The 15,325-nt window shown below is 37.3% G+C and overlaps 1 protein-coding gene across 17 annotated transcripts in view; it reads left to right on the forward strand.

The window, feature by feature from the left end:
- Positions 1-15,325, forward strand: part of TENM3 (teneurin transmembrane protein 3) — an 857,073-nt gene that overhangs the window by 465,449 nt on the left and 376,299 nt on the right. Inside the window, exon 1 of one of the 17 annotated variants that reach the window (XM_050945303.1) lies at positions 5,858-5,917. The exons of 15 other annotated variants lie outside the window; for them this stretch is intronic. The gene's annotated coding sequence lies outside the window, so the exon portion shown is untranslated. Of the gene's footprint in view, positions 1-5,857; positions 5,918-15,325 lie in introns of those variants that run through there. One more of the 17 variants, XM_050945301.1, reaches the window with a different exon arrangement.

Genomic DNA, 15,325 nt, shown 5'->3' on the forward strand with positions numbered 1-15,325 from the left:
TACCCCTGTATTACACCATCCTGCCACTGTGCCTCAACCTGAACCTAAAGAGACTGCTCTAAGTAGTGCAAGCAGGTTAACCTCCCTTCCCATTTAATGCAACTTCCAACAAGGAGGCTGACACTAGCATCAGCTGCAATGAGAACACCTGTCTACTAGGACTTGGACTGAGACAACCCAACTCATTTCGTGTAGGTCACTGATCTGTAATTAGATAACAAATACACCTCTACCCCTATATAACGCTGTCCTCAGGAGCCAAAAAATCTTACCACGTTATATCAAACTTGCTTTGATCCACCGGAGTGCACAGCCCCCACCCCCCAGGAGCACTGCTTTACCGTGTTATATCCAAATTTGTATTATATCTGGTCACGTTATATCAGGGTAGAGGTGTATTGTTCCCTCTGACTTGGGCTGGATTCAAATATAATGGTTAAAGACTCCACATACCTTTATCAATTCACAAAACAGCCATTTGGCCAAATAGTTACAAAAATCAGTTTTGTCTGAATATTTCCCTGTGAATCAAGCACACATGCTGTCCTCCTCCAAACTCATTTCTTTCAATTAGCTTTTCATCACTAAATCTCTGATGCCAGTTAGTCCTTGTCCTGCATCAATCATACACCCACTATGTTCTGTTGTCTACAGTTAGTATGTCAAATTCTTCTGCATTTATGGGTGTGTTGCTCATTCTGTATGGGTACTCTCTATATAAACAGGGTATGCTGGGGTTTAGGCCGGGATAAGTCCACTTAACTCAAAGGAGTTAGCCTGGTGTCAACAGTGTAGTTGTGTGGAGAGTCAAGCCCAGTATGTACTTTGCAAAATATTCTGCTCTTTTAACGTGGAAGATAACTAGGCACATGGTGATATAGATGCAAGACTTTGCTTCCTGGGTATTTGCCATGTGCAGTATTTCATATATATTTACAAGGGAAATGTACTTTTCAGTTTAATTGGCACTATAGCTAGTGAATTTTCATAAATAACTTGCATTAGTGTTGATGGAATTTAGCAGTCACATCATCTATACTGAATAGTACAAATAGGATCAAAGCAAAGGAAATTCCACTGCAGATAGTCCCAAAAATGTCAGAGAGCAAGCAGTCGAGTGCAGTGGCATACTCCCCGGTACAAAAACAATGTGTGGTTAAAAAGTGTGCAGGGAGGTTTGGGTGAGTGAGGGGAGCGGTGGTTTCCAAGAATAAACTTAATCAGAGTCCTGTTATGTGATAGTTCATCCTCCTCAGAGTGGTATGCATATGTGTGTATAAATTGTATTTATAGAAATTATGGATAGGGTATAGATGAGACATCAAAATCAGCTTTCTTCTAAAGTGAAAGTGGAGCACAAGAAGTAGCACCCCACCCCTTCACATAATAACATCTTCACCTCTGACTCTTGGAACACCTGTATTGTTGGAGAGCTCAATGTCCATATGGGTTCCTACACGAGCATATAAGCACATTGTGGGGTTATCATCTCTAGAACAATTCCCCTTCAGGAAAATAGTATTATCAAGGTATAAATTGACAAACTTATAATCTATTTGTAAATAAGTGTTACAGGTCTCTCTCTCTCTACCAATTCACAGAGGGCATGAGTCTTTCACAGCCAGCATGAGAGTCTTCCCTCTTTATCTCAAGCTATATCATCTTACACTTTTATTTCTGGCAGTCTCTGATTCAAACCCCAGGTGTTAGCCAACAGTGTGATTGTCACAAAAGTGACGGTTTGTCTGGGATTTGAACTGCTGTGGGTCTCAGATGATCAGGACAAGTTTTCTTTGATCAGAGGAAATATGTAACCTACTGGTGAGTGTGTTTTACAGGTTCTCCCCTGTGCCCAATCCACAGAGAATAATAGTCTGTTGTAGCTCTGGCTAGAGACCTATATATCAAGAAGCAGTAGCTCATGCCTTTAGCTCTGGAGGTCTCCGATTCAGCTGCCCCATGTGTTGACCAAGATGGCAGCCGTCACACTTAAGCTTCATAGGTTCTTATTCTTCCAACTAACTGAATACATACTGGCTTTATTTCCAATGGGAGTTAAAAAAACTAAGTGATCAATGAGATTTTTATATATATAAATAATTTATTTTCAGCGGGGTGTGTGTGTGTGTGTGTATAAATGCATATCTATTTAGAAATATGTTTAAATATGAATCTGAAATTTCTAATGCTTTAATGTTTATGCACGATGTATGTAAAATATGTATTTGTAATACATATTTATACCAAAAAGTGCTAATTGAAATTGAGATAATTTAAAGCTGTCTTGTTTTGTCTAGAAGTATTTATACAATCATTAACAGTTTTATTGATCACTTATTTGGCTTCTAGTCAGCTTCCATGCTCACTATGACTGTGTTGGATTTCATAAAAAGATAAGTAGAGTTGAAAAGATTTCCACAGAAAAGCTCAGTTGCTGCAGGAAATATTTGTATGCAGTGGCGTTGTGGCCATTTTGGTCCCAGGATATCAGAGAGACAAGGTGGGTGAGGTAATATCTTTTACTGGAAAAACTTCTGTTGGTGAAAGAGACAAGCTTTTGAGCTACACAGAGCTCTTTGTTAGGTCTGTGAAAGGTACTTAGAGTGTCACAGCTAAGTTACCTAAGTTACATCAATGTATAGCCGCTGCAGTGATTAAATTGCTTTTGTATGTGTCCACACTATGCTCCTTATGTTGGCAGTGCGCATCTTCACTATCAGTGCTTGCATTGATACAGAGATCAGTACACAGTGGGTAGCTATCCCACTGTGCAACTTGCCAACATATAATGCAGGGTGTTTTGGGTAGGGTTTTCATTGCCTCATGGGGGCAAACGAGTCATGTAGGGGTGACTGGGAACACGGTTTAAACTTCCTATGAGGCAGTTTCTTCATCCCATAATTTTATCTGCAACCCATAATGTTCCACGCCTCTTTTCAAAAGCCCCGCAAACCCTCACATCCACCATCTCTGAGAGAAGCATGGACCCTGCACAGCTCTGCATTATCATGATGAGTGTTGAGAACACAACGTGCCTGTTCCGGCAGTATTTGTAGAGCTGCCAGAGGAGCCGCGGGGAACATGACGATTGCTTGGAGGCTAGCTTGCTGTAGGACATACAAAGAAACAATTCAAGGTTGTTGTTGGCAGCTGTGGATGGTTCTGGGCCTGAGAAATGAGCACTGATTAGTGGGATCACGTTATGCAGGTATGGGATGATGAGCAGTGGCTGCAGAACTTTTGGATGTGCAAGGCCACATTCCTGGATGCATATCCCTGTTTTGGCACCAGACCACCTTGCCACAGAGTACAACAACAGAAAGGGCTACTTTTCTATGGTATTGCAAGTGCTGGTAAATCACCATTGACGTTTTACTGATATCAACGCAGGATGGTCAAGAAGGTGCATGACACATACATCTTTAAGAACACAGGCCTCTTCAGAATGCAGCACGTAGGATTTTCTTTCCAGACCAGAGGATTACCACTGGGGATGTTGAAATGCCAGTAGTGATCCTGGGAGTCCCAACTTACCCCTTAGTCCTATGGCTCATGAAGCCGTACACAGGCCACCTCAATAGAGACATCCTAATATACATGACTGTTCCAGTGGTTTCGGCAAAGTGTGGTTGTTCAATGTAAAATTGTTATGAGTGAGAATGAAATGGATTAGTTTGGCAATGTTTGGGGTGGATATCTTAGGGTAGTCCATTATCTTGTAAATATTTGAGACAGGCAGCAATGCCATCTCTGTGAGGGATGATCGTATACAGAGAGGTGATAACTTGAATGAACTCATACAGAGGAATGATGAAAGACAAAAACACCATCACCACCTCTGGGTGAACAGTTTTTTCAAAAAAAAATCACTCTATATCTGACCTTTGGGTACTCTTCCTCAGAGGAAACCTTCACAATCCTTTCAAAAGACGAGCCTGGGAGCTTAAATTCATACATTGCTAGATACTAAAAATCATGGACTGAATAAAAGCAGTGCATTTATGGCTTATTACAACTTAACCCCAAACCCCCAGTTTTTCCCCCTCATTTCCCCCCTATGACTGAAGAGGTGGTAGTGGGCCACTTCACCTTGAAATATGCGTTAACTACTTATGCTAAACAATTGTATTTAGCTGTAACACTCTGAGTACATTTCCCAGACCTGCAGAGGAGCTCTGCTTAAGCTCGAAAGCTTGTCTCTCTCACCAGCAGAAGTTGGTCCAATAAAAGATATTACCTGAGCCACCTTGTCTCTCTCATATCCTGGGATGATCACAGTTTAACAACATTGCACACATGATTCAGTAGGTGGCAGTCTGCTCTTTAAGTCAATACGGAACCAAACTCCTTCAGGATGGAGGGGATATAAACTATTGACCTCACTGCTAATAATAAAACATTTCATGGTGTTTTTCTCAAGAGGTAGGGGCGGTAGTCTAAGTAAACTGGCCAAATTATAATTGGATTATTCTATTTACCTCCATAAATGTCTTTATAATTCTGGTTGGCTAACACGTTCTCCACATTCTGTCCTGAACTTGTGTATTGTGTTTCTGCAATTAATGATGGGTAAAGTGATTCATGTAGCTGTAGTTTTTCACTTTGTCAAGTTCTCTGTTGTCTTCAGTTGAAAGTTGTTACATGTGTGTCTGATCCTGCATCCAATGAAGTCATGGCAAAACCCCCATTTGATTAAATAGCAATGGACAGTATTGTGGGTATTTTTGTTTTTGTTTTGTTTTTTAAATTTATCTTTAATGTGGAAGATTTGTAAAATCCTACTATATTCTTATCTGAATGTACAAAATGAAGAATGAGTACGTTGTAAACTTGATATTGTCACAGTCTGCTGACCCTTTATTTCAATTAAAACACAGATCTGAGAAATGATATTATCTGGGAATTATATTATTATATAGACAGTGGGTTCTAGTGTGTGCATATAAGAACTGCTAGCTCCACTCTGTTTTATAACCTGTGCTACAGTTTAGAGGGGCTCTCCTCTTTCCAGTATATGCACACATTACTCTCATTAATGTTAATGGCAATTATGAATGTACATCCAAAGGACTTTAGCTTGCTATTGCATTTCTTCCATATGTAAAACTCCTGTAGACTTCACTGGCAGTTTATGGTTGTGGAAGTGCTGCAGTATCAGGTGAATGCATGAGACTTGTTTGTATCAGTAAGTTAAACCACTTTGTAAGCTGTCCATCTTCCTCTCATAAATGGAAAGCTGTCTAAGACACACCCAGTTTTGTTTAACTGAGATTTGTGACAAATTCCATAGCTCACATGTAAATTATATTAGATATATGATGTATACATGTTGGCAATACAGTGTTCTTATATTTTATTTGGTCAAGAAAAGATCCTTTTGTGACAATCCAAGGAGTAGAGCTTCCTGATTAAATCTCTTTATCTAGAAAGGTTAGAAATATTTTCATTATCAAAAACATTTTCGTGGCATGTCTTTTATTTTAGTGTAAATAAAATGTCATGCTGCAAATCTTTAAGCATTAGGTTATTTGAAAATCTGTGGTTTTGACATGGTAAATTAACATCACAGAAGAGTATTCCTATATTTAAAAGCAACTGCTGTAGGATATTTGGAAACCAGAGATGACTTTAGAAGACTATCGGGAATGAACTGGATTTTTTTCAGATTATATGACTGAAGAATGATAACTATGGAAGGCACTTTTGCAGTTTAGAAAGGGTTAAGGAATGCCAAGCCCAGCCCCCCTCGCTTCCCTGGGTGTAAACAGAGGAGCCTCAGCCTATCATGTGTGATTGCTGTTATGTGCTTGAGGAGAAAGCCAGACTCTGTAACATGATACATTATAGACTGATTCAACTTGGAAACGCCGTGGTCTGCGCTTCACATCCAGACAGAAGGAGGAATCACCACCGAAAGGTGGGTGACTGAAAACCAATCCTTTTGACCTTACGGCTGAGCCAGGATAAAGTGTGATTTCTCAGATTGAGTGAAATCAGTCAAATATATTTAGATGGGCCATTTATACAGAATAGATATGTATGGAGTCTTGTTTGTATGCTTTTGTATGGTGTGGTATTGAAATGGGAGGAGGCTCTGTTTCTCTTTGAATCCGTGCAAAGGCAATATTAGCATTTTAAATGAGGTGGCTTTTTAACCCCTGAGGCACCAAATTAAGGATTTAGATAAGGCAAAGGCTTAACTTTACAGATCATTCTAAATACCAGATACTTCTGCAAGTGGCTGCTATGTAACAGAGGATTTTGTTCCGTGTGTGTGTGTGTGTGTGTGTGTATTTAAATTAAAAGGCAATATGTGCATTCTGAAGATAATGTGAACTTTTATTTCTCTACATTTTATGAATGCATTTGTGTATCTAATTTTATTAGAAATAGTTTTTGCATAATTTATAGTTGAGATAGTTAAGATTCTGTATATAGTTCTGCTTTGTAAGCCTTTCTGTTTCATTGGTTTAACTCTACCGCTACTCTGAAATCTACTATACTGATTACTTTAAGGAAAAACGTATAAAATACTTAGAAATATAAAATCACCTTTCCCTGAGAATACAATACCTAGTGTATAATTTTTGTCAGCAGATTGTTTCTAGAACAAAGTCTGTGAAGAATAATGTAACTTAATAACAGAGCAAATAATGAAGGTTAAACTGTGGAAAAGCAGTCTGGGTTGATTTAGAAAGAACTGTAATATTTTTACTTTAAAATGTAAGTGAGAGTTGAGATTTTTGTAAGTACCTTAAAATAAATAAAGCAGAGCTCCCTTATGGAAATATACTACTGCTGTAAACAGCCACAATTTTTGCTGCCTTTCAGTTATAGTATTAGCTGTTTCTCTTCTGTGTACCTAATGAATGATATATACAGAATACATGGCTATGCCACAAAGTGATTTTGTATTTCTAAAGCTTAATATAATCAAATTCATTGCCTAAAGATGGTATAGTTGAAGATTTGATCCCTTTCCACTGAAGTGGAAATACTTTCAGTAATTGAAAGCAGATTCATGTCTGGAGTTGTACAAGCCAAGGTTTTCATTTTTAAAATAAACCTTTTGTTCTCCAACTTTAAATGTTTGAAGGAGCTATCCAGAAATCTGTTTGCTGTTTTTTAGAGCAGTCTTTAAGAAGAGATCAAAAAATTCTAAGAAAGGTATGTCATAAATCCAGTTTACTTAGAATTATTTTGTCTATTTCAATATATGGACATAATATTTTAGCCTTTGTATCCCTTATATTTTAGTTATCCTGTTAAATCCCGTGAGACTGAATTTGAACTGTATCTGTATACCGAACATTGATTTTTACAGCCCTCTTAATTAGCATTCATAATTTTAATAGATTCACTGAACTTCAGAATTTTTTGGCTTATCCCATTTGCTGCTTCTGATAAGACAGTTTGATTATTAAACAAAACCCCCTAAACTTTGAAGGTTTGGAGGGATACTAGTCTACTTCAGCAAACAAACCTGACACTTTGCAGTGATAGCTGCTCTTTGCTAACTTTGTTTCTGTTTTCTGGGCATGACTGTAAAAAGCTTTAGGAATCCTTGCAGACATTTCAGCATTAGAGAGATAAATTTAGGATATGAACTGTCAAGCCCTTCAGACAAAGACTGATCTGCTCTCAGTCTGTTAGCAGCTTTGAAGATAGAGAACAATAGAGTGAAAGAAGGGAATCAATCATCTTCCCTCATCAGGCCTTGTAATCTAAAGAATAAATTGACTAAAATTACGTGGAAAAAAGTTACCAAAGATGGCAAGATCCCTCTATCCAACAGTAAGTGTATAAACTGCATAAGAGATTTGAGAAATTGGTTTTCTGATGTGTGAGTTTTGTATTGTGATTTTCATGGGCTATCATTAAGATGTGAATAAGTAAATTTGCATATTTGTACTAATGTGCTAATTTTATTTTTTCTTAAAAGTATTTGATGGACCATATCATTTAGTTATTGCGTGGTTTTCTTCTCTCTCCTTGATAGTCAAATAATTTAATATCTCTCAAATAAGTACAAATAAAGGGAATAACATTCTAATACAAATTGGGTAAAAGTGTGAACATGAACAGAAAAATTAGCTTAACCTTCTTCTGTGGAATTAATGTTAAAAATATCAGGCAAAGCTTTAACTTCTGGTTGAAATGTTACTAAATTTTTTATAAATTTGGTCCATGTTTCTGTGTAATTAGTGGCCTAAGGTGTGGCACAGCACAATCATCTCTTACAAGGACTGACAGAAAAGCTACATTGCAATTTATTGCAAAAACATCGCTAAAGATTTAAACATGTTTTTGAGTTCTTGATTTACTGTTAAGAGTTTTTACGTCCTTACCTTTTTTTTTACAGAGCACTGAGGGCACGTGATCTGAAGTAATACATTCCATTTTGTATGGAATGCATTTCTTTCAGAAGGAAGAAAAGTAGCATAGTAGTAGCTGTCTAGATACAGTGATTTTGATTATTAATGCTACGAGGCAGATTAAAATGCTGTATTCCAGGTATTCATTCCTTTTAAAGGTCCGCAAGAAAAACATTGCTAAGCACTCATCATCACTATTGCAAGTCACAAAAAATGACCCAGGTTTAAAAACCTGTTCTCATAGACTTATAGACTCATAGGTCAGAAGGGACCAATATGATCATCTAGTCTGACCTCCTGCACAAGGCAGGCCACAGAACCCCACCCATCCAATTTTATAACAACCCCTAACCCAGGACCGAGTTATTGAAATCCTCAAAATTGGTTTGAAGACCTCAAGCTGCAGAGAATCCACCAGCAAGCGACCCGTGCCCCACGCTGCAGGGGAAGGCGAAAAACCTCCAGGGCCCCTGCCAATCCGCCCTGGAGGAAAATTCCTTCCCGACCCCAAATATGGCGATCAGCTAAACCCTGAGCATGTATTCTTTCATTTGTTAAAGTGTATTTAAAAAGATCATGCAATACAAAGTATATTTAACAAGAGTCATGCAATTAGTGAAAAAAGTATTTTAATCTCTGATCAGCAATTAAAGAATCAGGCTTCTGAATTTCACATCTTTGTTTTGATAACTTGTTTTGCCTCACAGTTCATTCCTTGAACTAGACAAGGGTGAATAAAGATTTTAACAAGTAACTTTACTAACAATTAGGTATTAATGCTAAATACACAAAAAATGATACCTGGCTTTAATTTATTCTGAACTATAGTTTTTGTCCTAACTTCTCCCCATCTGTGAAGATTTAATTGCAGAGTATTCCATTATAAATACTATTATAAACTTTACTTCCTATGTGATTGTAAGACTTTTCTTAGGAATAATTATATAAATTAAATTACGATAGCACTGTGGATATTATGCATTTAGATACATGTTAGAGGCCTGATCCTGTGAACTTTAAAGTTCCCTCAACTGCCACTGACTTCATTGAGAGTTGGTGGTGCTCAAACCTTTCAAGATTGGGCCCTAGAAGTTCTTTGCACAAAAATAAATTGTTAGAGTGAAACAAAGTAATGGGATATTATGAATATTTACACACTTTTAAAAACTAAATTATTTAACTTTGTTTCTGTTCTTCACTCATTCAGTATAAACAGATGTACTAAAATACACTATTCTCTTTTAGAAAACTTTCTGTGTAATGATTGAATAGGTTGCAGAGACATTTTATAAATGATACACAAACACGGGGATGGATTGTTTTTTTAATAAATTCTGTCCAGAATTGTAAATGCAATACTACAGCATAGATTTAATGTTCATTAGAAGCAACATTAACCTCTCTAGTCCTCTTCAGGGACTAGATGAAGCGACTGTTTAGCTAAACTTGTAGCTATTGTTTTTATGTTCATGTTTAAACCATTATCGAGGGGATGCCTGATGACCCAGTTCTTTCAAAATGTTTTTGATAGCAGCCACCGCCTACTCCAAATAGTCATAGACACAGGCTGTACAATATCCCAAGGGGTGTATATTGAAATGGGGGGTTATAACTTTCAATCCAGTTTATGGAAATAAGGTTAGTTATGGCCTGTTGATGTGTGCAGCAGATCAAAAGCCTTTAAGTAGAGAAATCAGATGAATCATTACAAGATTTAAGTATTTTACTATATGAAAGTTATAGCAGTAATATATACATGATTTTTGTTTATAATTTGTAAAATGTCTTCATGCTCTAATTACACTTCTAAAAAGTATAAATAACACATTTTCCCTTCATCCCAAAATTTAAGGTTAGTGAAGATTTAAAGTAGAACATGTTCAGAGTTAAAGTAATTAGACTGAATAACAAAGAGTGTTTGATAAGAAATTTCATAGGATAACTGAACTTTTACAAAACAATTTATTGTTTGATCATTCAAATAACAAAGGTCAGCAGAAATAAGCAAAGGTAATGATGATTGTAATTTGTAAAGATCTGAACAGGGATTAAATTTAAATAAATTTAATATGCAGTTTCATTGTTTTAAGTTTAATCTATTTTCAGAAGCTAAAGGACAGCTATCTTGGTAATGGCAATTTCATTGTACTAGCTTTACCTTTCTGATAAGTAACTTTTCTGCCTGTTTCCAGCTAATGCAGAAGATGCAAGCTTAATAATGGAAAGAATGTTTTGATGCCTAGGAGGCCCCAGGTTACCTAATAAAAAGGGCTTATGTGTTCCACTCTAGCTGGAAATAACATTTCTGATTTGGCATGTTCCTGCATTCTTAATGACCAGTTTCAGTGGTCTTCAGTTATAGTCTGATTACTGTGCTTGTTCATAGTAAAGAGCAGCAATATCTTATAGACTGCTTTAAGATGCTAGAGTTTATGAATGAAAATTAAAGAAAACACAAGCATTATTGTACATAAAAAGTATTTGGGTATTTCTTAATATCATACAAACGTATTTTTTTTAAGATTTAGTTTAAGTTCAAAAGTCATTCTACTGCTTATTTTTATTTTTATTAAAGTAGTTCAATTTGCATCTCAAGTATAGTATTTACTGACAATGCAAATAGAAATAGATTTTTTCTTAATACTAAAATGAATTCTTAATGTTCAACCACAATTACTAACTTTAAAAAATAATTTAAACTGCTTATGAAATGTTCAAATCTGCAGAAATTTCAGTCAGAGTTGCTAAATGTTAATTTTTGCAGAAGATATTTTCCTCTAAATCATAAATTGTGTCTAAGGAAAAACTGTCTAGGGAGCTGTCAAAAGTAGTCTGGAACACTTTTTATGCCTTTTCTTTTAAATAAAACAAAATTGCCTTATATAGCATTGTTACCCTTTTATAATTATTTAACTATTATTTCATTTTACCCTCTGCTTAAATGTTGTAGGTTAGTGCAATAGACACATGGCTGTGCTCTTAAAAGTTTATTTGTCTTTCAATTCCTGTGATAGTAGGGGGCAGTACATCTCCTTAATTATCTTTGTTCAGGGAAATGCTGAAAGGACAGGGTAGTTAAACAAGGCCATTTGGATTTGTGATAAGGTCGAAGTCAGATGCAAGGAAAGTGGTTAAATGCATTATCATCTTATTGAGTACATCATCAGTAAAGTGACCTTGATGGAGGTGGAAAAAGCCATTTGGCTATTTTATGACAGCCACCTCTCTGCCTGCTTTATCACTGCCAGAGAATACTTCATATAGCTTTATCATACTCTCCTTTTTTGTTTTGAAACCTGATTTCTCTTGATTGTAGATAATCAGTGAACGTTGAAATGGACCTTACTGATGATGGTAGATTTTAGTACTTAAGGGTTTATCCCATAACTTGAAATGTTCCTTCATTAAATATTAAGGTAACCTGGCTCGCTGACCATTCTATATTTGCTTTTAAGGATCATTTAATGATGATTATTAGTTTCTGTGAGAGGGAACTGCTATTCTGCTACTTTTCAAATTGTTTTAAAGCTATTAGGAGGAAAGGATTGCCAACTTCAGTTTGAGCAGCAGGGATAGTGTTTGTTTTAACAAGTGCGTAAGTATGGTTATTCAAGTCATACTGGTTCTATGGCTGTTGTAGCTTCAGTGAACCCTTTAAGGGGGAGAAACAAAAACTTTAGTGAAACAAAACCTAACACTACATTCTTAAACTATAGTATTTTCGGCTTTGGGGGCTGCTCCTGCAAGTTGCTGAATGCCTGCTGTAAGCACGCGCAGCTCCCAGTAGTTACAGAGGGAATTTTATGGTGCACTTCACCTTGCAGGACTGGACACGTTGACTGTTTGAACAGTTATTCTAAAATTTAATCAGACAGATCACAGGAACCAATCTTCTTTGAAACTGCCATTATTTCACTCAGATGTGTCATCCTGCTTTTGCTAGGCATCGTGGCACTCTATGATGGATTGCGGGGGGGAAAAATAATTTATTTTGATATACTGGCTTTGAAAAGACTCCTGTGCTAGTAGTAACTTTTGCAGGGACCTTTTGCAAAGGTGTCAGAATAGTGATCAAGGAGACTTTAAAATAGTTGCAAAACTTAGAGGAGGCAGACCACACTAAGAAAACTGCATCCAATTTACAGGACCTCAAGATATAGATTAATTGGATGCAATTGATAGAAGACAATCAAAAATTATTAAGAGGCTGGAGGGAATAATGTATAAGAAAAGATTAAAAGAATATGTATAGCTTGGCTAAATGACAACTAAGCAGGAATAAGACAGTCTACAATTTTAAAGAATATGTAGAGTAAAATGGTATAATTAGCAATAATATAATGAAATTGTGGAAAGAAAACTATAGGCTTAATAGTCATTTTGCCTATAGACATTTTGTAACAGTAACAGCCTTGAACCTATGGAAAAGTCTTTCAATGGAATTGATAGAAGTCCCATTGCTTGAGACATTTAAAATTACTGCCTGTACTGGCCAGAGAACGGAGCATGATCAGCTCAAACTTTTACATCTCTAACTTCTACTATTCCATGGAATGTAGGCTTTTTTGAAGATCACTTCCATGGTCTGACTGACAGTGGTACAGACAAAAGGTGAGCTCCCTCTCAGGAGAGCAGTTTCAAGGAGGAGGACTACCGGATGGAGATAGGTTTTGTTCTCTCTTCTTACCCAACAAACTCCCTTCTCCTGCATTCTTCCATCAGGCTTCATAGATTCCAAGTTCAGAAGGGACTATTATGGTAATCTAGTCTGACCTTCTGTATAATACAGGTCATAGAACTTCTCAAAAGTAATTTCTGTTAGAACTAGAGCATATCTTTTAAAAACCTTCTGCCCTTCGCCCATCATTCACGTCCCCTCAGAAGAGAGGCTTTTCTTCTCCCCATCTAAAGAATTCATAATGAGGCTTCTCTCTATTTACTTTCTCTTGCTCAGTCCTATCCTGGAACTTCTATGCTGCCATATGTGGCAGGAGGATCTATATGTCTCTCCACATTTCCCTCTGGACAAGTAGAGACTGATTGTGAAACTGTGGTTCTGCCGTCTTCCTCTTCCAAACTCACTACTTCACAAGAGAATCCCAAGAGGATCTTCTCAGACAAATGGGCCTGTCTGGTGACTTTTATCACATTGATTCTCAAAAACTCCCCCACTGTGCTAAGTATACCTGACAAGATGATGGTCCTTATGGTGGAGAGGCTTTAACTGTTCATCAACAAGTGGGACAGGATCACCTTCAACATCTGAGTCCTCTACGTAGTCAAGGAGGAATGCTTCATAAAATTCGTCTTTCTTCCCCGTCTTCATCTGTGTTTATCCATTATTCCTCGCCCTCTCTCCCCTTAATTCGTGCTCTGTTATCTAATAGACATCACCCTCATTCCAGCAGATGAATTGTAGTTAAAATATTTTACAGTTATAAACACATGTGGTCTGTGAAGTATCCTGGACCTGAAACGGCTGTATTGCTATGCAAAATGGGAGAAATTCAAAGTGGATTCCCTTTGGTCAACAATAGTGCTATTTCCTTGGGACTTCATGGTCCAATTGTGTAGTCCCACAAAATTCCTCAGGTTCACAACCAACCATCTATATTTTCAGTATCGGGCCCATCTGTTTGGTCAAGCATCTCTATCAATGACTGTCACAATGATTATGATTGTAATTTCCGCAGCCCTTTGTCAGGACAGGACATGTGTGATTGCTTACCTAGACTACATCCAGAAAAATTATCAAGCCGCAGCAGCTCTTCCATATTCTGGAATCACTGAGAATGGAGTCAAGGGTTCTCTGATGCTCTCGTAACAGATGCCTATTCGTCTCAGTGTCCCAAATTGACCAAAAAACCCTATAGTTTACAGACCTGCTCTGGTAGTCCCAAGACCTTAACCTTTCATTTCTGAAAGAAACTGATCTTCTCCAACAGGGTCTTGTCCTGCAACCTTCACCTCCTCCTCAGCTCTAAGGCTTGATTCATAACTAAAGAAACTGGTCTTTTAAGACAAAATCCTAACCATTCTCCCTCATTTGTGTGCAATTTGTTTGGTCCTTTTTCTCCACTTGATGCATATCTGTCTGTCTACCAAAAAGTATCCCTCCCAGTCATCTTTCATTTCCTCCAGGCCTGTTTTGTTAAGAGTCTAGCAATTGAATACCTCTGGGTTCAGACTTTCCGTCTTTAATTCCCTTCAGGGTCAAGGAAATAGATTTTGTCAACAAATTTCATGTCTCAGTGCTTAGATTTTGCAGAGTTGTAGGTTACCCAAGACTTCATGCTAGGTCTCTTGGCTCTCTTTGGAGTTTCAGTTTTGTGTTTAAAAATATTTTATGTTTAAATCCCTGTGAACTCCTGAAAATTGTGCCTCTTTTTTATTCTCTCCTGGAAGATCGCCTTTTCTGGTGGTTGTAAGCTCTGTTCACAGAGTGGGGGAGGTAGCTGTACTTGCTTGTGACCCATCTAACATACTTTTTCAGAAAGAAAAGGTGATCCTACATACCATTTCCTTCCAAAAATTAATGTCAGACTTGCACCTAAGTAAAGAGATTTCTGTGTGTAATTTCTGTCCCTATCCCAAGGTAAGAGAAGGATTCTAAGGCAGTCCTTATACATCTATAGAGATAATGAAATTGATCTTCTACTCCAAGGAATTTAAGAAATCCTGTTCCCTCTTCATCTTACTTGAAATCCCCAAGAGCCTCAGTATTCAGCACTCTAACCCTAACCTTTTCCTCCAGATAGAGTCTCATGGCCTTGCAGGCCTATTATATTAGGGCAGTTGGTACATCCTGGTTACCAGAGGAGGAAGTCTTAGTGAGTGAGTTGTGTTGGGTTGCCACTTACCATTCTGTGGACACTTTCGAGTGCTCCTACCTGGATTTGGTCTCATTGGCTGATGTAGCATTTGGATGATACTTCCGGCTGTGTTTCCTC

The sequence above is a fragment of the Gopherus flavomarginatus genome, chromosome 3 (assembly GCF_025201925.1).
Source record: "Gopherus flavomarginatus isolate rGopFla2 chromosome 3, rGopFla2.mat.asm, whole genome shotgun sequence".
In the NCBI taxonomy this organism is placed as follows: Eukaryota; Metazoa; Chordata; order Testudines; family Testudinidae; genus Gopherus; species Gopherus flavomarginatus.